This window comes from Chroicocephalus ridibundus, chromosome 2, assembly GCF_963924245.1.
Source record: "Chroicocephalus ridibundus chromosome 2, bChrRid1.1, whole genome shotgun sequence".
NCBI lineage: Eukaryota > Metazoa > Chordata > Aves > Charadriiformes > Laridae > Chroicocephalus > Chroicocephalus ridibundus.
In genome coordinates this window covers 71,423,681-71,444,799 of record NC_086285.1, presented here as the reverse complement: position 1 = coordinate 71,444,799, position 21,119 = coordinate 71,423,681, and the positions used below count along the sequence as shown (strand labels likewise).

At 39.7% G+C, this 21,119-nt stretch overlaps 1 protein-coding gene across 2 annotated transcripts in view; it reads left to right on the top strand.

Moving 5' to 3' along the window:
• Positions 1-21,119, top strand: part of RNF144B (ring finger protein 144B) — a 98,565-nt gene that overhangs the window by 4,094 nt on the left and 73,352 nt on the right. The window contains exon 1 of one of the 2 annotated variants that reach the window (XM_063325821.1): positions 18,194-18,293. The exons of the other annotated variant lie outside the window; for it this stretch is intronic. The gene's annotated coding sequence lies outside the window, so the exon portion shown is untranslated. Of the gene's footprint in view, positions 1-18,193; positions 18,294-21,119 lie in introns of those variants that run through there. 2 annotated transcript variants of the gene reach the window in all.

Here is a 21,119-nt window from a genome sequence, read left to right as displayed (position 1 = left end):
GTGACAGAAGAGCTCATGAACTAGTTGGAAATATTTTTTTCTTTGTTTCACCTTTTCCTCTGTCCCATCCTCTTCTGTCCCATGTACATGTTTTGTAAATAAATAAATTCCTATTAATGGAATTACCAATTAGTCTCTCTAAGTGAAATAACCTCCAAGATGCCAAATTTGGGCTAGCTGCTCAAGTAAAGTCAGTTATTGGAGTTCTATTGTTCCATTTTATGATTCAGTAAAATGAGGAATAACATAGTTTGTATATCATTTAGTGGCAGAACTGGAAGCAGGCTACAAGTCTGCTGATTCCCATCCATACTGCCAGGACAGTGGGAAAAAAAAAAAGAAAAAAAAGGAAATTTAAAACATCTTTCCTAAAAGTCAGTAGAAAAGAGCAAAGTAAACGGGTCAAACTGTATAGTCTCCCAGGACTCTTAATCGCTAACAGGGATAGCTTATCTGGAAATGGTTATGATACCCATTCTGTCTCCTTCCATGGTTTTGCTGTCTATGGAGCAGCAGCTTTGCTGTCCTTTACAGCTTGACGTGTTAAGGTGAAATACCGGGTATGATCCGTGTCAGACGGCTGTAGGACAGAAAACCAAACATCTGTTGTGTAAACATGCGTCCAATATCGGCTATCTCATTGATGACTTTTCACTTCCAAATATTCTCTGCTATGTTTGCAAACATGTATGTGTTTTATTATGCATGTTTTGCTGTCATGAAAAATTTGATAAAATTATTTGCTTGAATTTCTGAGAGTGACTTTAGAACTTACACTGTTTGTGCTGTTCAAGATTTCAGCAAAAAATGACCAAACAACTGTTACTGTTGATGTTCTGTTGTCAGGCCAAAGAGGTGTTGGTGAAACTAAAGTATCCACAGGTCTGATGTCTCTTGTATCCTCACTCCATACATTTAGGTACCTTGTAGGCAGATTTTGAGGAAGACCTTGAAATGCAAAATTAACTTTAAAACAGGCATTTTTTCAACATGTTGGTTAAGATGATGCTTTTGTTAGGTCTGTGCTGAACAACTGTCTCACTTAAATCTTATGAATGATCAGATATACACAGAGAGGTGTATTACTCCTAATAATTTTTTAAGGATTTAAGAATTGGTAAACTAGATCTTAGTTTTGTTCATATTCTACAAAAGTTTGTGGAGTGTTTCAGGTATTACTCTTTCCAGCTTTTATAAAAATAATTTCACAAGACTCTTTTTCTGGTTGTAGAACCTTTGTTGTTGCAGGTATTTGTTGTACTTCTTCAGCTTACAGGATGGTGATACAGCATGCGAAATTTCAAATTAAGTATCCTAGCTTCTCCCAAGTAATTATTTCATAAATAAACTGCAACTCTTTAATTTTGGCAAAAATGTTAACTGTCAAACTTGGAAAAAATCCTGTAATTCTATAAAATTATCTACTGCTTTTTGGAACAAAACATGCATAGTTGTGTGGACAGAAGTGTCTTTGTGGAATAGAACACATTCTTATGCTTTTTATGCATTTGCTCCTGATACTGAAGACTAATATATGAAAATCAGACAGAAGTAGAGAGCACACAATATAATGCCTGTGCAGCTGAGCTGTTTTTAAAATAAATTGTTATGTTACGTTCTTGTTATAATACGTGGTAGTCTGTAGTGGCCTGATAAATTGAAAGTTGTATAAGAATTTTCACCATTGTCTTGTGTCTGAATGTTGTTCTTGCATACTCATGATTTATTGGAATATTCTTCTTTCCTGCTGAAATTTTTATGTTTGGTTTTCATCCGGAGGTTGATTTTCCTGGAAAGCGTATGGGAAAATCCTTTGCCTGGTTTTAATTAAAAAAAAAAAAAATGCTTTTTCAATTTGAAATGTAGCTGGGGAAAGAGGCTGCTGTTACATAAGCACAACTATATGACAGTTATAGGGCCATTTCTCATTGAGTGTTTTATTACTTTGGAAATAAAAGATCAAAAAAATATTTTAAAAAATCTGTTGTCCATTTCTAGTTTATTCTTAGTTGCTTTATGCTATTTGTTTTTTTGAAAGACTTGTACTGCTGTGCTTTTAAACTGCTGTAAATTATCATGAATTAACACACATTATGCTTGCCGCTACCCGTGGTGGGTTAAGGCTTCCTTGGAATCTTAGTTAGGCCTTAAGGGAAACGGTTATACCCACTATGTAAAGCAGCTTTTATTATTGATGAGAATTAGACTTTTTGGTGGTGGATTGCAGCATTGATTACAAGATCCTTGATCACACATGAGCTCTGTAACTTGAACACTCTGGTAAGTTGGAAGTAGTTGCCTTTCCCCTCTCAGAAATAGGTCCTGAAATCCCAATGCTATAAATACCTATGAGAGTGGTTACCTGATTTGCCTACCCAAATACAGATGGCATATTCCCATACCTAGAGGTTTGTGCAGTTGTGTGCAGAATTGTAGACCGTAATAATGTAACATAGAGGTTTTAAAGCTTTATGGAAAATTGTAATATGTAATTACTAGATCTGCTTGTTCTATAAAACTTCCTATTTTGGTCTTGAAAAGTAAACATTTATTAAACATTAAAAATTTGCTTAATTTTGACTAAAATTGTGTGTAAGATCTGTCATGTCCTAAAGCCTGCTAAAGTCCTTCCACTGTTTTAAAGGAATCCTGAATGAAGCTACTCTGAGAAAAGTCTGTTTGCCCACAGTAAGTTGTGAGCTGATGTATCCCACTCTTGAAGGCAGCTGGGGGAGTACATGATTCAATTGCAGAGAGTTTGTATGTGTCACTTCTGACATGTAAATGTCAGTTCAGTTCTAAGTTTAAGCCTCTGTCTTAATAAGCTCTGAGCTTTGCTGGGAGGGTATACAGGTACTGAAAAGTAAAGCAGGATCTAGCATTAGCTATAGAGGTTAAGACTTACTAAAAACAAATGCCATGGCTCTCATCAGAATAGCAATTTAGTTATGTCATGGCTATTTCTCCTTTAAAATGTGTAGGTATGTAATTTTCTTTTTTTTCTGGTGTGCTTAATAGGTGACTTAACAAGGAAGAATTTGGTTTGCAGTATGCATCAGAATGTTCAGTAATGTAGGGGTGGTGTAATATATGCCTTTTTTCTCAGAAATCTGAATGTTGTTAGATTAAAGCTGTTTTGTGTGTCTAATTGCCTATGTAATAGCCTTAGCATTCGCCTTGAGTTTTCACCAAAAGTTTTGCTTGTCTTTTCAGAGTAGTTTCTACTTCTAAAATCTATTAAAAAAAAAAAAAAGTGACCTTACTTGGCACAGAAGGTCACATATCTTGGCTTTCCATCTGGTTAAGTAATTCAGTTGAAAAATGAGCTAAGCAACAGAGCCATTTTTGTAATTTTTGTGAGTGCCTTACAAAAATACTTGCTTGAAATGCTTTCACTTCACACTTCTTCACAGCTACCTTCCTGCCCAGTGCTAAACACAGCCCTCTGTCTTCACGGCATTTTGTGCCTCAGAGAAAATGAATAGCACTCTCTGGGCTTGCATACATAGGAACATTCAGAAAAAATATTGCAGATTAACTCCATGGACATTCTGGAATATGAATTTGAGCTAACTTCAAGAGTGTATTAATTAAATCACATTGAAATCTGTTATGGATACTTTTATTTGGAAGTTACTTTTGTTTGTTTAGCTGACTTCTAAAGTAAATTAAACAAAAGCGTTTTACAATCACTTTTAAACTCTATTTATGGGTTAACTAATACATTTTAAAAGCTTATTCAAATTAATCTTCCTGAAGGTTCTGGCAAATAAACCCTGCTAAGTTTTGGTCTAGTTCTCTGTTCTGCTGCTCTCCTTAGGCTGCAGGACAAAGGGTGGCAGAACAACATGTACGCTTGCTGTGCAGCTGGGGTAGTTCACGAATGGGACATCGCCCAAACTTCTGTTCAGAGAAAGCAAATACAGCGATCTATGAACTGGGATGTCACGAGGCCCGGACAGATGGCTTACTGTGCTGCAGCAAGGGCCATCTTTGGCAGAAGATGAGGCAGGCAGCAAAAGGGGCAACATCTTCAGTGTTCCCTGACATCTTCAGTTGCAGGATTTGGCAGGACTTGCATGAGCAGCATGAGCGTCTCTGTGTAAATGAGCCTTCTGTCTACAAACTGTGAAGTGGGAGCGTGCTCTCTTCTGCAAATCTGCAAAAAGTGAAGGCATTAAGTTAAACAGTTTAGATTTTTTATCTTTTTTTTTTTAAGTTTCTATTTTCCTGATACTTAAGGTGTGTCTTCCAAGCAAAGCTGCAGTGGAATAAAGCAGGAGGTACACAATATCCGTTGCTCCACGCTGGCTCCTGTTATGGGTACTGAATATTCTTGTTGAATGTGAAGTAGTTCATTATCCTGGAGTGTTCAACTCATTGCATGTGGAAGAAGTTATTGAGCATTTGAATTAGCGCTGTAAATTCATACCCTCAATTAATACAGAGTAGCTTCTTTGTGTAGATAAGCTGTAAGAGTCCTTTTTCATTCACACAAGGACATGTATCCTTGAGTATCTTTCCACACTCTTCCAGCAGTAGAAAAGTCTGCTTCTCATGCTGTGGACATCCCTGATGCCAAAGACACTCATGCAGTGAGGCCATCCTGCAGAAACTGTGTGCAAGAGGAAATTTTGAATGCAGTTAGTGGTGGGGTAAGGCGGTCTTCCTTCTCTGGAATTACGATTAAATTTGTACAGATTGATTTGGATGATCATACAGAATCTTTCTCATTTATGTGGTTCTGTCTAGGAGCACTGACTACTTTTCAAACTTAGTGTGTAGTAATACATATTAAACTCCTTTATAGCCTTTAAGTAGCTACATATCGCTTTCTTATCCTGTAATTTAGTCCCAATAATCTGGAATTTTCCTGGTAGTAACCTGCAAAAAATACGATCCCTTAAAACATTCGTGGTGCTTCCCAAACTAAATACTCCCTTTTGACTAACAAAACAGATCACATTCTTTGGCATAGGCTCTGCTCCTGACCTCAGAAAAGCAGTTTTGAAAATGAATTCAAACAGTTCAGAGCAGTTGGAAACAGCTTTTTTTGGAAGTGCTACTAGGTGTTGGTTTCTGCTTTCTTCTGAGGATACCTGGTTTTGTGTCTGGGGTTCTTCTGTCAAGGCTAGTATAAGTATTGTTTGTAGACTTGTAATCATTTATATTTTGTCTTTTGCTCATGTTAATTAAATGTTCAATCCTTACAGTATATTAAAACGTTTAAAACTTCTTTTTTTAAGGCATTTTTTTCACCTACTTGCATTGTGTCTCTGCGGAGTTGAGAACTGGCCCATTTTGCCTTTCTGTGTTGCATTCTATTCTGGCAAATACTATATAATATCTAAGCTTGTATGTATTTGTTTATACCAATTGGTGTTTTTACATACATTTGAAAAAATCAGAGAAAAATCAAGTATTTCAGGATATTTTAAAGTGCAATGTCTAGGTTATTTCAAAAATGAATTAACTGTTGTTCATTTATAGCTGATGAGGAGAGGGGTGAAGGGACTAATGTTGCATGTACAGTTGTTGCACATTCGAATAGCAACAAATTTCCAGATGCTTCCAGTGTATAAGATGAGGATGGGAAGAAAAAAATAAGGATAAAGTAAAATGATCTATTTAGTAAGTGGTAATGGGACTATGAAAAAAACAGATACAGAGAAATAAAATGATTTGGTTTATTTAGCAAATAGTAATGGACTAGGAAGAGAACTGCTGTTTCTTTACCGTGGTGTTGCCTTAGTGGAACCACTCTGCTGTATTGTTCATTAAACTGTCAGGAGAAAAAGAGTAATATGAAATGGTCTCCACAGAGTGAAAGGATGCAGAAGCCATAAACCCTGCCAAAACAGGAAAGTTTCACATCTGCCTGGGTGAACACATCCGTCGCAGCGGGGACTGGTTAAGGTCTGCAGAGAGCGAAGGCGCAGGTCTGTGCCTGTTGTCCTCACGAGGATCTCTGCTCCTTCCCTTGGGGAATCCCACTTGTCTTCGGTTTTGCATTGAAGTCCCTGTTCTGCTGGAGGGGGTGTCCCTGTCCTCCCCCGCCCACCCACCACGTGTCACTGCCCTCTTTTATGCTGCTGGTAGCATTCATTAATGGGATAATTAGCTGGATAATAGACATGGTCCAGTTGGAAACGGATTGGGTTTTTTGTGATTGTAGGATCAAGGCTCTGATCAGCTCCCAGACCTTGCAGGTCATCTGCCTACACCAGTGCTATTCTGGCACAAGTGAGAAGTCAGTACCATCTTTTTTTTTTCTGGGGCGGGGGAGGGGCGGGGGCGCAATATAAAATAAATTCAGTTTTAGCTGAGAACTATGCCCTGGGCGTGTGTCTGGATGTGATGCTGTCTGGCACAACTGCAGCTCCTGCAGAAAGACGTGTATTTCTCTTGCATTTCTGTACCTATGCGTACACTTCCTCTGTTCCTGGGGCAAGAGAAATCCAGTAAACTGGTCTGATGGAAAACTGTTCGTCCTTTTTTGGAGGCTGGCAGAAGACTGAGTAAGGTTTCTGTCAGATGAGCTTGCTGGACTGTCTTGCTTTGTGGCCAAACAGTTATTAGATCTGGCAGAGAGGAAGCTAAGGAAGGGAGGTGTGAGGGGAAGGAGGCAAATGGGAGCTCTTCTTTCAGAGAAAGCCCACAGTTGCACCAGATTGGAAGTTGCTATCACATCACATCTAAATATTTAAAATAATAAATTACAATGTGAGTAAAGTTTCGGTTCAGAGGTGCTTTTCTTTCTTTCCTCACAGTTCTAATTACTTGATTTTGAATCAACAAGTTTTCTTTGACATGAAGGGAAAATGTCTTAAGAATCAGAAATACTTTGTCATTAACAAAGACAAATACTGTGTTTTAATCTTTTAATTCTTTTGAATACTTCTGGGTTTTTAGCTCTGATATGAGATGTTCATCTTTTTTTGTGTGTATATAAAGTCAGTCTTAACCATGGGATTTTGCAGTATCCACAGAGATTAATTTACTTTGTGGGCTTAAAATCAAATGTAAAGTAATATTAGTAATAGTTCTACATTTTATTTATTGTAAAACACTAGATTTTGACATAGTAAAAGTGGATATATTAGAACTGTAATTTATTTTATTTTGATATTAAAAATATGTCTCCAAAAATTTGAACTCATACGTAGTTGTTTTGACATTTGAATACATTTATTTTATGCTGTAGATGACTCAGATTCCCACCAGCCTGCTGAGTCTGTTAATTTGCAAAAGCTATAAAAGGCAGGCATTTAAAAAAGTCATAGACTGTGCAGTGTGCCCTTCAGCACTGATTACCTCCTTCAGCTCATTACCTCCTAGTCCCCTCATTTGGTTTGTATCCCGGTTCGTTGTCCTCAGAAGACACGCGCATGTCCTATTTTGTCCTGAGTTGCTTCCTAGGAATTAAGGGAGCTCTGATGGTCCTCTTGCCTTCCATCAGCTCAGTAGATCCCACTGGTGTATCAGAGTGCACAGGAATGAATTGAAGCGCAGGTTTCGGGGAGAAGCTGGGCTGGTACGACGTATAGAGTGACTGAGTGCATGCATGTGGTGATACCCTTTGGATGGTAGGAGGGAATTTATGGCCCCTGAGGGCCTCCCTCATCAAGAATATTAGTGTATGTGGGTTTACTGAGCTCCTGCCTTCTGGCTGAGTGCCACTGAGCAGTGATTTATCATTTGCCAATTGTTCATTCTCTCAGAAAAGCTTGGGATATGAAGCTGTTCATTCAAGCTCAACTCAGACAACCTGATAACATCAAGAACTAAGGAAGGGTGAAAGTGTTCTGAGAAAACAGTGAACTGTTTGTTCACTAATAATATTTTGGGTTTAGGCCTACTACTTGTACTTGAGTGCACCCTCAGCAAGTTTGTGGATGGCACCAAGCTAAGTGGTGTGGTTGGTACTCTAGAGGGAAGAGATGCCATCCAGAGGGACCTTGACAGGCTTGAGAGGTGGGCACATGTGAACCTCATGAAGTTCAACAAGGCCAAGTGCAAGGTCCTGCCCCTGGGTCGGGGCAATCCCAAACACGGATACAGGCTGGGCGATGAGTGGATTAGAGAGCAGCCCTGCCGAGAAGGTCTTGGGGCTATTGGTGGACGAAAAACTGACTGTGAGCCAGCAATAGAATCATAGAATCATAGAATCATAGAATTGTTGAGGTTGGAAGGGACCTTTAAGATCATCGAGTCCAACCTTTAGCCTACCCTGACAAGAGCCACTTCTAAACCATGTCCCTCAGTGCCCCATCTACCCTTTTTTAAACACCTCCAGAGATGGTGAATCCACCACCTCCCTGGGCAGCCTATTCCAATGTTTAATAACCCTTTCAGTGAAAAAATGTCTCCTAATATCTAATCTAAACCTCCCCTGATGTAACTTGAACCCGTTCCCTCTCGTCCTATCACTTGTCACCAGGGAGAAGAGGTCAGCCCCCATCTCTCTACAACCTCCTTTCAGGTAGTTGTAGAGGGTGATAAGGTCTCCCCTCAGCCTCCTCTTCTCCAGGCTAAACAACCCCAGCTCCCTCAGTCGTTCTTCATAAGGTTTGTCCTCCAGGCCCCTCACCAGCTTTGTAGCCCTTTTCTGGACACGCTCCAACACCTCAATGTCCCTCTTGTAGCGAGGGGCCCAAAACTGAACGCAGTACTGGAGGTGGGGCAATGTTCGCTTGCAGCTCAGAAAGCCAACCGCATCCTGGACTGCATCAAAAGGAGCGTGGCCAGCAGGCTGAGGGAGGTGATTCTCCCCCTCTATTCTGCTCTCATGAGCACTGAAGTACTGTGTCCAGCTCTGGGGCCCCCAACATAAGAAGGACATGGACCTGTTGGAGCGAGTCCAGAGGAGGGCCACAAAGATGATGAGAGGGCTGGAGCACCTCTCTTATAAGGACAGGCTGAGAGAGCTGGGGCTGTTGAGACTGGAGAAGAGAATGCTCCAGGGAGACATTATTGCAGTTCCTAAAGGGGGCCTACAGGAAGGATGGGGATGGACTGTTTACCAGGGAGTGTAGTGATAGGGCGAGGGGTAATGGTTTTAAACTGGAAGAGGGTAGATTCTGATTGGATATTAGGAAGAAATTATTTACTGTGAGGGTGGTGAGGCACTGGAACAGGTTGCCCAGAGAAGCTGTGGATGCCCCATCCCTGGAGGTGTTCAAGGCCAGGCTGGATGGGGCTTTGAGCAGCCTGGTCTAGTGGGAGGTGTCCCTGCCCATGGCAGAGGGTTGGAACTGGGTGATCTTTAAGGTCCTTTCCAACCAAAACCATTCTGTGATTGTATATACTAGTATCAGTATAAAAAGAGCCAATATCCTTTTCTTTTTTACCTCTTTTTAGTATGGTATTTCTGTAGTACTGAAGGTGAAATGAGCACTAGTTTTTCTCGGTGTGTGGTTGCTGTCAGAAGCTGAGCAGTCTCAGCCAGCGTACAGTGAAAAGGGAACTGCTAGAAGGAAAGAAAACACCCGCTATGTTAGCCAGAGATATTAAAGTACAGAGCAGAGATATTAAAAGATATTAAAGCACCGTAGAGCTGAACAACTTTCCTGAGCAATTCAGAGCAGTTGCTTTCCCCCCATACTTTTTAATTAAACTGTGAGCAAATAGTTAAATGTATATCACGAGTGCTATAAAGAACACTTAAGAGTTCCCAAATCCTATTGCTCTTCTGTTTACGTTTATTTTAAAGGAGAAAACTTGTTGGTTTTAATGTATGGAGCATTGAGTTCCAGCACTTTTTTTTTCTTTTTTATTATGTCAGTGTTGATAAATGTATGCTTTGAAGGCATGACTGTAAAGGTTTGAGCGTATTGTTGTAAGAAGGACAAGTGTAGATACAAGACTGTGATTAATAACTGAATAAAACCAGGCTTCGTAATGTTATTTAAATATTAGAGATTTCTGCATCAAATATTGCTTATCATGTCATATATTGCTATGAGGGACAATGCTCTAAATGCAAGGAATTAAAACTGCACTTGTCTGAAGTCTGTGAACAGCTGCAGTCAGACCCTGGACGTGTGCTCAGAACAGCACTGCTGGACCCGGAGAGCAGCCACTGCTCCGAGGTGGGCATCTGCCTCTAGAGGTCCAAGATTTTGGCCTCCAGTTTCTGGTGGTTTACTATTATTATGTGCTCTGAAGTCCTGAATTTTAATGTCACTTACACCACTCTTAATTCCATATAATCCTGCCAGTTTACTGTGTGATGTCTGTGAAGGACTGGTGGCTGCTGTCTTTAAACCCTCCATGACCAGAAGTGAACATTGTGTACCGGGGCTACAAACTGTTTTTGGCAGGCAGGATGATGGCAGTAGCATATACTGCCGTTCTGCAGCAGCTCCCTGCTTTGGTCTGGGTTGCCCTTGAATTTGAAGTAGCTTCAATTTCAACTCTGAGTTCAGTTCACATATGCTCTTATGAAAAGACCTGGCTTTATGTGAAACAGTTGTAAAGTTTTTAATGTCTGACTTTTATTTCACCTGAAATGGGTTGAAAGAATGTTGGGTAAGTATTGAAACCTCCTCCTCGTTTGGCATGTAAGGTTTAGGGACATTTGAAGAGATCAATGTAAAATCTTATGAGATCTATAAACCTTTTTGATTGCAGAAGGAAAATGCATTGATTTCTGAAATATCTCTTGAGAAGTGGAAAGGAAAAATAGGTTATTAATCAAAGAGCGGTGTATGAAATAGAAAGCATGAAGTTACAGTGTGCCCAGGTGGCCAAGAAGGCCAATAGCATCCTAGCTTGTATTAGAAATAGTGTGGTGAGCAGGACTGGGGAAGCGATTGTACCTCTGTACTCTGCACTGGTGAGGACACACCTTGAGTACTGTGTTCAGTTTTGGGCCCCTTGCTACAGGAGGGACATTGAGGTACTGAAGCGTGTTCAGAGAAGGGTAACAAAGCTGCTGAGGGTTCTAGAGCATGAGTCTTACGAGGAGCAGCTGAGGGAGCTGGGGTTGTTTAGGTTGGAAAAAAGGAGGCTGAGGAGAGACCTTATCACTCTCTACAACTACCTGAAAGGAGGTTGTAGAGAGGTGGGGGTCGGTCTCTTCTCCCAAGTAACAACTGATAAGACAAGAGGAAATGGCCTCAAGTTGTTTCAGGGGAGCTTTAGATGCGATATTAGAAAAAATTTCTTTACTGAAAGGGTTGTCAAGCATTGGAACAGGCTGCCCCGGGAATTGGTTGAATTGCCATCCCTGGAGGTGTTTAAAAACATGTAGATGTGGTGCTTAGGGACATGGTTTAGTGGTGGACTTGGCAGTGCTAGGGTAATGGTTGGACTTGGTGATCTTAAAGGTCTCTTCCAACCAAAACAATTCTATGAGTCTATACATCTTAAAAATAATTTCTGTTCAATGTACTTTTAAAAGATAAAGGCCGAAGTACTTGTAAACAGGCTTGGTTACTTGAGTTGACATCTGCAGAGTCACCTCTCAACAGGGATCTGTAGCGCATGTGTTTTTTCTTGACCCTTTTATTTTAAAGGGGGAGAGGAAAAAATATTGAATAAATTGGGTATATGATATTGTGTCTTTCTCAAGGGGTAGACTAGTTGGTAGTTTTGTGCTATGTCAGGGTGAAAATGTAACCTTGTGATTGTGACAATTGACTTGATAGCAGCTGTGAAACATCATTTTGAGTCATGGGAGGTATTTGAAAATGTTCCTGTCCAATAAAGGCATGCTCAGTTCATTCCTGACCTTAGAAATTATTGCTTGTTTTAACAAAATATTCTTCTGGCATCCATAGTCTCTGTGAAGTTGGACCAGTAGGGTTCTTTAAAATTAATCTATATTATCGTTAATACAATAAAACAGTCCAATCTCCCGTGTCCGAGCATCATAATTAATTTGTTCTAGTGTCAGTCTGCTTGTTTTCATGCTGCTTTTTCATTTTCTGATAGAGGTTACAGGAAGAGGGAAATCATAACAGGACACTGAGAATGTAACTCTGATTTACATGGGAAAATATAATAATAGTGAAGTGGCAGTGAATTTCCTTTGGGAGAACAAGGTTTTCTTCTATGGTACTGTTGTTCTTCATAAAATCTTATGTGCTTTGACCTTGTGGTTAATGACCTCAATAGAGTAATTTTGTAGACTTAAAATCACTATAGGATTTTATGTATTTTCCTTTTGCCTCTTATCCCTTGATAATTTTATTGATTCTGATGGGAAACATAAATTTAATTTACATTTAGATAACCAACTTGTGCTAATGCTAGGGAGTAATAAACAGTTCTAAAGCTTTCGTACAAACGCAGTATAACTGAGGTCAGAGAATGGACGTTTTCATTCCATATTCCATATTTAAAATAATTCACGCTTTTTGTCCTTAGAGTGACTGCAACACAAAAATATCCTTTCAAATCCCTGAAGTAAGAATCTTGTAAATAAACATGTGGGACTTAAGATATTAACATATTTTATATTCTTCCTAATGGAAGAGTGAGCAAGTAGTTACTAAATGGCTTTTCATATATCTAACTTGCTTAATAGAGCTCAGACAAAACTGATGTTATGCTTCATAATCCCATTATTTCAGCAATGTTTCTTATTGTACATAATATATCATTAGACTACAGCAAATCTAAAGGAACTCCGTAATGAGAGTCTTGCACATCTTGAGGATACATATCAGTCTTGTCAGAGGGGATGTCTTTGCTATCAAACTTTACTCTCAAAACTCTTGCACAGGCTTTCTAAACATCAAGAAGTTATAGAAATCTAATATTATTTATATGAGTATTTAATATATTTCCTTTTATTTCACTGCAGGGTTACATTTCTTTTTCTTTTTCAATTGCAACCATGCAGTGGATATGAAGAGCTACTATAAATTAGGAAAGAAACAGGAATAAAATGTCAAAATATTTTAGTATTTATTGCACTATCATCTCCCTAAATAAAAAGCTTTGGTGTGGATGAAGAATTGCCTTTCTTGCTGACAACAAGTATCTTACAGGAAAAAATGTTTGAGAATCTTGGTTAAATTCACCTTAATGAGCTGCATCAAAGCTAATTAAACTGATGTGGATATACTAGTGTCCTGGACAATTTTGAATGCATAGCAAGGTCTAGGAGAATTGTAGGAGCTGAGGTAAACTCATAATCTCCTGAGAAAGTTTCATGTCTCCAGTAAGTGGCAGTGTTATATCCAATCCTTTGCCTTTGCCAAGGCCAAAAGCTCAGTCTGTGCTTCTGTAAACACAAGATAGATAGATAGATCGATCTTCAGATAAACTATGGGGGGGCGGGTTTGGGGATTTGGGGCGGGGGGGGTTGGGTTTGTTTTTTGGTTTTTTTTTTTTGAAAGGCACCTTCAGAGTCTGGATATGGAATTTGACGTGATACTGGTTGGACAATGTAAAGAACTCTCTGGTGTGTGTTTCTAAGTACACAAGTAGTTTTTTAAATGCTAAGTGCAGAGAATACATTTTTCGTTCAGGTCTGGATCATGACTACAGTTGATGAAATAGTTTCTAAGGTGTAACCAGCAGTAGCTTGCTGATGTTAGGATGAGAAAAGGAAGTTAGTTACCATTTTGTACTAACTTCATCTTGATATTACAGCTGTGTGGATAAGAACCTGTTTCCCCTTAAAAATGGGTAATCCTGCTGTGATAGCTGGCAATGACCCCTCACTGGGAAATCCATAGTGCTTGTTACTGGTGTGGGCTGAAAGATTCAATAACAAGTACTGTACCGATAAACACTTTTAGGAATGTGAACTCAAGGTGTTGGAGATTACGGAGCGGATTACAGAGTGGATCAAATCAAATGCTTTATCTATGGAAAGCTATATTCACCCTGCATTGCCTAATTCTTGGGAGCCCGTTTACAGGAAGGATTGTTAATCCATGCAAAGGCAATGAAGAGGCAGTTGCCTTAAATTTGCATCATGGAGACTATGTCTCTGCAGGGTTGTGGGCTGTTTCATGTTCAGATAGGCACTGTACCTTTCTTTACCTCAGGCAAGGCCTGGATGCAGTCTTCCATCACAAGATGCAAGACCATTGTGGAGAGGAAAGTAAGTGTAGAGCTTAAGGGGCAGGACTTGTCCAGAAAGCTGAAAGGTCAAGATTTTCTGATAGCTCAGTTTGTTCCTCGGTGTCCGTTTAAATAAGGTGTTTCCCTGGACCCATCAGTTCACTCAAAAAAACTGTGAAGATTGAAGTCTTCTGAAAAACTGGTTCACCTCCTCAGCTTAGTGCCCTTGGGTGAAATACTGCTGCTTCGGTGTGAATCTCACAAAAAAAGATACAGTACAAGCCTGCCTAGCTCCTGCTGCTTGCATGGGGTACCAGGTACCCTGAAGGTCCACCTTCATAAACTCTTCCACAACTTAGCACCTTGGGACGAGTGTTTCGTGGCTGGGGGAGAGCACTAAAGAGACGGGAAACAGTTATCTGTGACTACCGGGTTTGCAAGAAGTTGATCTGGTCCTATCCTTTCTTTACTTCCTTCATCCTCTGGCTTACCCTCCTTAAAGAGGCAATCAGGTCATGTCTAAGAGAGTCGCTATTAATGATCTGCTGGCTCCTATATAAACCATCCCAGAAGGCCCCTTCCTTGCAACAGAAATACTTGCTTTTTCCTCATTGGTCTGAACCTTCCACAGAGTTGATACTAGTTTGGTCCAGGAGAACCTGGGATGACTGAGGTGATCACTGTATGCAGTAGATGTGTGTTTTGGAAAAAGTCCTATCCTGGAGATCTCTTGAGCTGTTTCCAAAGCCAAAACCTCTGCAGGCTCAGTCTTGAGCTGGAGTAGAAGCTTGACAATTAAAGCAAAGGAAGCAATGGAGAAGCTGTGAGAGGGCTCAAAGATGCTCCATTTAGCAGTTCATTGACCTGTATTCACTGCAAGTCAGCTGAACTGCATTGTGAGCTAGATCTCAAGCTTTATATGAAAGGTGAGAATGAGGCATTCCTTCTGTTGGTGGAGCTATACAGTGTTTAAAGCTAAATGCTATTTTGTGGCTTGAAATCATAGAATAGTTTGGGTTGGAAGGAACCTTTAAAGGTCATCTAGTCCAACTCCCCCTGCAATGAGCAGAGACATCTTCAGCAAGATCCGGTTGTTCAGAGCCCCATCCAATCTGACCTTAAATGCTTCCAGGGATGGCGCAGGTAGATATCACTAAGGCGGAGACAGAGATGGAGCTCAGAGAGCCTTTCATTTGTATTTTAAGATGTTTCTAGCTGTCCAGAGAGAAATGAGGACCTGGCAGTGCCAATTCATGAGAAATGGCAGCAGGAACTTGTGTATTATCTATGGCTGGTACAAGACAAGGAGAAGAGGAGCCGTCGTCAGATGTCAGGACACTGGTGGCAAAGCCTGTGGGGCAGTGTCAGCAAATGAGATGATTATGCCCTTTCTCCTTACCCATGAGTTCTGATTTCTGCTTTGTGCCAGTGCTGGCCCTTGTGTGGTCACATGATAGACAGACTAGGGGCCTGATCTGACAGGTGGTTAATTTTCAGCAGGAAAATTCCCCGTTCTCATTGGCCTGATGGACAGTATCTGTGGCAGCAGGTGAGAGGAGGAGGATCCAGACATTCAGTAACTAAGCCAGAATACCCACCAGAGAGAGACTTAAAATGGTGGAGGTTTGATAAGTTTTAGGGTGTCTCCATGACCAGTAACACCATACTTCAGGAAGTATTTCTTTGGTGTGGGGATGCAACAAGGATAGATGATGCCAATTGTTATTACCCAACTTAAGGCACTGCTCTGCTGAGGGAACAATCTGAGATTGTTCTTTCTTCATGTCCAGAATGTATGTCTCCCTATGGGTACACATGGTGTGTGTCTATCGGTAGATTCCCTCTGGACAAAATGTAAGTATATTTTGTGCTATTTTATGGGTTGCACACGTCTCTATCTTGCAGCTCTTTTCAACGGAGGAACGGGTTCAAATCTTTTCTTGGATGGTCGATAGAGAACTCAAAGGCATAGTCTTTTTCTATATATGGCATATGCTTTTTCAACAGCTTGTGGTAGCGCTGGGGCACGTTGTGGTGTGGTTCATAGCTTATCTCCACTGGCAGTTTTGTTTACCCAGGTGAAGGAGTGGGGCATGTGAATGAGTAAGAAATCTTAAGTTAATACCGCCTTTTTTCCACAACATGGTCTGAAAATTTTTGCAATTCATTGCTTAAACTGGAATGGAGTCGTCCTTCAAGAGCTGAACTGAACAGCACCTCTATAGAAGAATACCTCTTTGGAGATAATTGCAGCATGGCCCATTAGTCACTGACTTTCAGTAGTGGTGACTGAACGAGGGATAGTTAATTTTGAAGACTGAGGGCTCCTTTTGTACATATATAAACAAATATATATTAATGAATATTATTAATGGTTGGCTGAAATGTTGTTTAAATGAGTCCTTCAAAATTATACAGAAAGTAATATAGAAATATTCTCATGATAAACAGTTCTAACTATGGAATTCAAATTACTTTCTTCATGCAGACTTATCACCCAGTGCCTAAAATTTGCTTTCTTTCCACTAGCTATAGGTGTTTGTTAGAGCTAATAGGTAGAGATTTGCAAGGAAGTTCCTTAGTCATTTGAAATAATTTATTGTGCTTGTGGTAGGTGAACACTAGAGGGCTCTTTAGACTAAGCAAAATGATACAATATCATGTTTATAATTGTGGACGAGTCTGAGGCATTTTGTTATCTTGAATTAAATAATCAAACCCACTATTTTCATTAGAATAGCGTACGGCTTTCCTTTTCAAGAAAAAATAAATCGATGTCTTTGAAAGAAGAGAAGTATAGCCTGTTATGTTGCAAGGATTTGAGTTTTTGAGAAGTGGGGCTTTATATGTAGTCATCTAACTGGTTTAAATTTTTATACATTCTTCTGATTAGTGGTCAAGATATTTTTTTCATGTTCCCATTCCAAGTCGTTAGGATAACTACATGGTTTGTATTTCTTTCTTCTCATCTGTCCACCTTTAGATTTCTTTGCATACATGGTAATTAATTTATAGTAGCCCTTGTATTATGAAGCCCGGATCTGCATTGCATTGTACTATACATTATCACTGTATGCAGAGGTGAATGTAAAATGTAGCTGTACTTGTTTGGAAATGTTTTTCAATCACTTTATACTTGCTTTTCAAAAAAGGATCAAACGTTATACATTTCGCGGATGTCAAGAATGATTCTTAGCTGGTGTAAATTTCTAGTGCAGCCTGGAAAGGCTTTGTCATCTTACACTGACTGAAATTTGGACCCAGTGTGTTTATTCCAGTGTTAACTGATACCATTGGGGGGGAGGGAGGAGGTGCAAAATCTGCTCTGTGTTGATGGGAAAAAGCATAAAATAGGAGCATTCTATAAGCTGTAGGGAAACAGTGATCTCATTGTCTCAGTTTACACAGTCTTTGTAATCAGATATATTTTTTTCATACATCCTCTTGATTTTTCCTTGTAAAGTGGTTCTTGTGCATAATTTGTTCTAGTGTTTTTCAATGACACTGTGGTGGTGTAGACGATAATTGATATTAGAGAAAGAGAGAGACATTCCAAATTGAATTAGTTATTATGGTACCCAATTTACATGACTCTAGGCAGCATAATTTTATATTGTCAGAGGGAAGCCTGAAATTATGCACCAAAATTAATACAATTGTGCTTTGAAATTTAAAGCTTTTACATACACACAAATGTACACGCTCATTTTGGGAAGAGTTTGTGGAGAACAATGCGTAGGTTGCTTGTTTAGAAAAATGAAGGGTATTTTTTTTGGCTATGGCAAGTGAATCATTGAAGAAGCAAATAAGACTTGAAAGGTAGGTTGAGAGATATTTGGTTCGTGGGATCAATGTCCTAGAAACCAGTGGAGTCAAATAATGTGTTAAATAGTATTGGCAGCAGCAGAGTAATTTTACTTGACAGACTTTCTTTGGCTGTCAAGCACTCCCCATTTTTTTGGATTTTCCTGGCCATGCTGTACTGTTTCCAGTCACAGGTATATGAAACTTATTTTTAGCCCTTGGTGTGGTTGTTTTGTACAAAACATTCAGCCTCCAAGTGGAATTTTTGGAAGTAAAGAAATGTAATGGTGTAGTGGGCACAAGAGCAGGAGATCTATTTGAACTGTTTCAAGATTGGAGAGAGATATTTCCATTTGGCTTTTCTTTCAGATTCCCGAGACTTGGTGACTCAAAGTATCTGTTGTCCAAAAGGAGGCTATGCATTTACAAGGAAGAATTAAACCAGTCAGGGATGATTCTGGCTGATGGTGAGTGAAGTGTTAACGGACCAGAACAGCCTGCAAAGAGATCAGGGAAAGAACATTGCTTGTCCATCTTACAGTTCTCTCTTCTCCAAGTCCCATCAGGCTCATGTCATTGTTCTTACATGCCAGAAGCTTATGAGGGAAGTGGGAGAAAAGGAATGTATGGAGAAAGGTATCCAAGGGTGATGGGAGGGGAATTAGGGTGCTTTGCCTGCCGGGGAAAGAGATGGGGAAACAGGATACAGAGTTGAAAAGCAATACGCAGAGGGGTCTGCTGTACCGAGGTCAGACTCCCTCTGGCCTGGGTGGGAGGTTACGGGGAGAAGGAAGAGAAGAAAACCTGCTACAGGCCCAAGTCGTCCCTGACAGCTTCTAAACCTTGTCCTCTACTCAGAACCCTGTAACCGCTTGCTGGTACCCACTCCCTAGGGATATCTGGGAATCCCCCCAGACCTCGTTCAGGTCCTCACCCTTACTCATCATAGAATTGTCTAGGTTGGAAGGGACCTTTCAGGTCATCAACCTAACACTGACAAAACCATCACTAAACCATGTTGCCCCTGCAGTTCAATAACTTCACCACCTACCATAACTCCCCTTCTAGCACCTCCACCCACCTATACCCCAGCTCTGCTTCTGTTCCCAAATTACATATTGCTGTCGCAGGGATGAGGACAAAATTACTTAATTTCTTCTGATCCTCAGGGCAGTAACATTTAGTTTTGCCTGTCTTGCTGAGGAGCCTTGAAGTGATTCCATGGAGGATAGCGTGGCTTGCTTTCCCTAAACATTGCTGATGTTATACCTGACAATTGCCAGAATCAAACTAATTTCAGTTTTATTTGAGGATGAATGCACGGTCTGCGTTGAGTGTGTATGTGTAGTTCAGTTTGCTGCACACAAAATGAATTAGAGCTATGGACATTAGACTTCATTAAAATGTCTTCCAACCACTATATGGCCAAAGACACTCTTCAGCCTAAGACATGTCCGGCTGCTATATTTCTGCTTTTCATCACTGATGAAGCACGATGCATGTGGTGACTTAGATTAGAAAATGACAGGCTTGGATCTGTCTCAGCTGCTGCTTCTAGCTATCATGGAACCAAAATAGCATAGGCTGCAGCACAGTTCATAAAGCTTGCAAAACACACTTGGCTAGTGAAAATGCCAGCCAGGTATCAAATACTTTGGCAAGGAGAAGGTTCCTTTGATATAATCAGCAGTTTATCCCACGAATGCAGTCTAGGATTTAAGGAGAGCCTGTGTTGGCACTAAGCTGAACAGATTGAATGCTCAGTGAAGAGATCACAATATATTTTAAAATTGTTTTAGTCTTCTGTGTCATGGTTAGTTCTATTTGACTGGGCTTTGTTTGAATACAAAATAGAACACAAAATATTGTGATTTTGGAAAGCTTGGGATCATTTGTTAACTCTACTCAGCTCTTGCTAGTGTGAAGTAATATATTTGCTTCTTACTTGAAATAGCGTATTTTAATATTTTTAGCTTTTGCAATTCTAGGTCTCAGAGCAAGATTCAAATAATTGCTGAGAATTGCAACATTTCAGGAGGAAGCTAAATTGTGCCAAATAAGCTCAGGAAAGATTGATGTATTTCACTTTATTAGAAGATAAAAGCTTATGTTTAGAAGAGTCAAGTAATTCTAGAATGCTAACTTGTCTGAGGATAAATTATAAATTACTACCATTATCTATCATTAAGATTGATACAGGACTCTTTGAAGGAGAGTTTTGTTCTGCACTGCATAAATTATGAAACAAAAACTGGTTGTAGACAAGGAACATTCAATAACATTTCTGTTAAAAACATTTTAAAAAAATAACTAAATGTATAATTTTGACATTTCGTAAATAAAAGAAACCATTATGCCAATCTTAATCATGAATAACAAACCAAAAATTAAAAACACGTTCAGAGTTCTGTCTTTCTGATGAAAGAAATTCAATTGGGGATCTTAACAAACATGGTGAATCCTCTTTCCTATATAGTATTATTTGTCTTAATACCTCTTTTCATTTAGGACAAGTTATATCAATGTTCCTCTTCAAAGGCATGGCTTTTTCTAGAGGAAAAGGTAGTGTGTTCCTGGATTGTAGAGAGGCGATGAAAGAAAAGGAAGGGAAGAAAGCACTGTGCAGGCAACGTGTTCATGTTAGGCCCTGACTTCTGCCAGTAGAAACTGGTGGTAACCATCGAAAACCAATTCTCGTTGCTTTGTATACCAGTAGGGGTGGAAATGCTGAAGAGGTCTGTGGTTCTGTGGTTTTGTTTATGAAATCCATAGGTATCTACTAAGCCATATAAACAACAGTAATTAGTGCTAATCCCTTTCCATAGAAATGCAGTTCATTGATAATCTAAGAAAGTGGTTGTTGGCCACTGTAATCACAGCTAAATACGTTTCTATGATAGATATATAGATACGTTTATCCCTTATCTAAAGTTGATGGCTTCCTGTTTTCAGCTGAGTAGTGCAGCTGCAAGTGGGAAATTTTATGTGGGTGGTGGTAAAAAGCAACATTTAGTCCAATGCAAAGCATACAGGCACGCTCTCTAAACCCAACATATCCACAACACTGTCCCCATTTTTCCACTCCTGCCTTTTATTTAATTTTCAGGGGTCCTCCAGCCTCCAGCTATCCATGTTGGTTTTGCCGAGAGTCCATACTTTTTCAGATTGCGTGTTTCTTTAGGCTCCATGAAACAGTTTAAAAATACAAATGTAAAAACTTTTTGACTCCTATTGAGATCTCTCTCATAACACAGCAGCCAAAACCATGTTAAATCTCTTGCTGATATCACCCT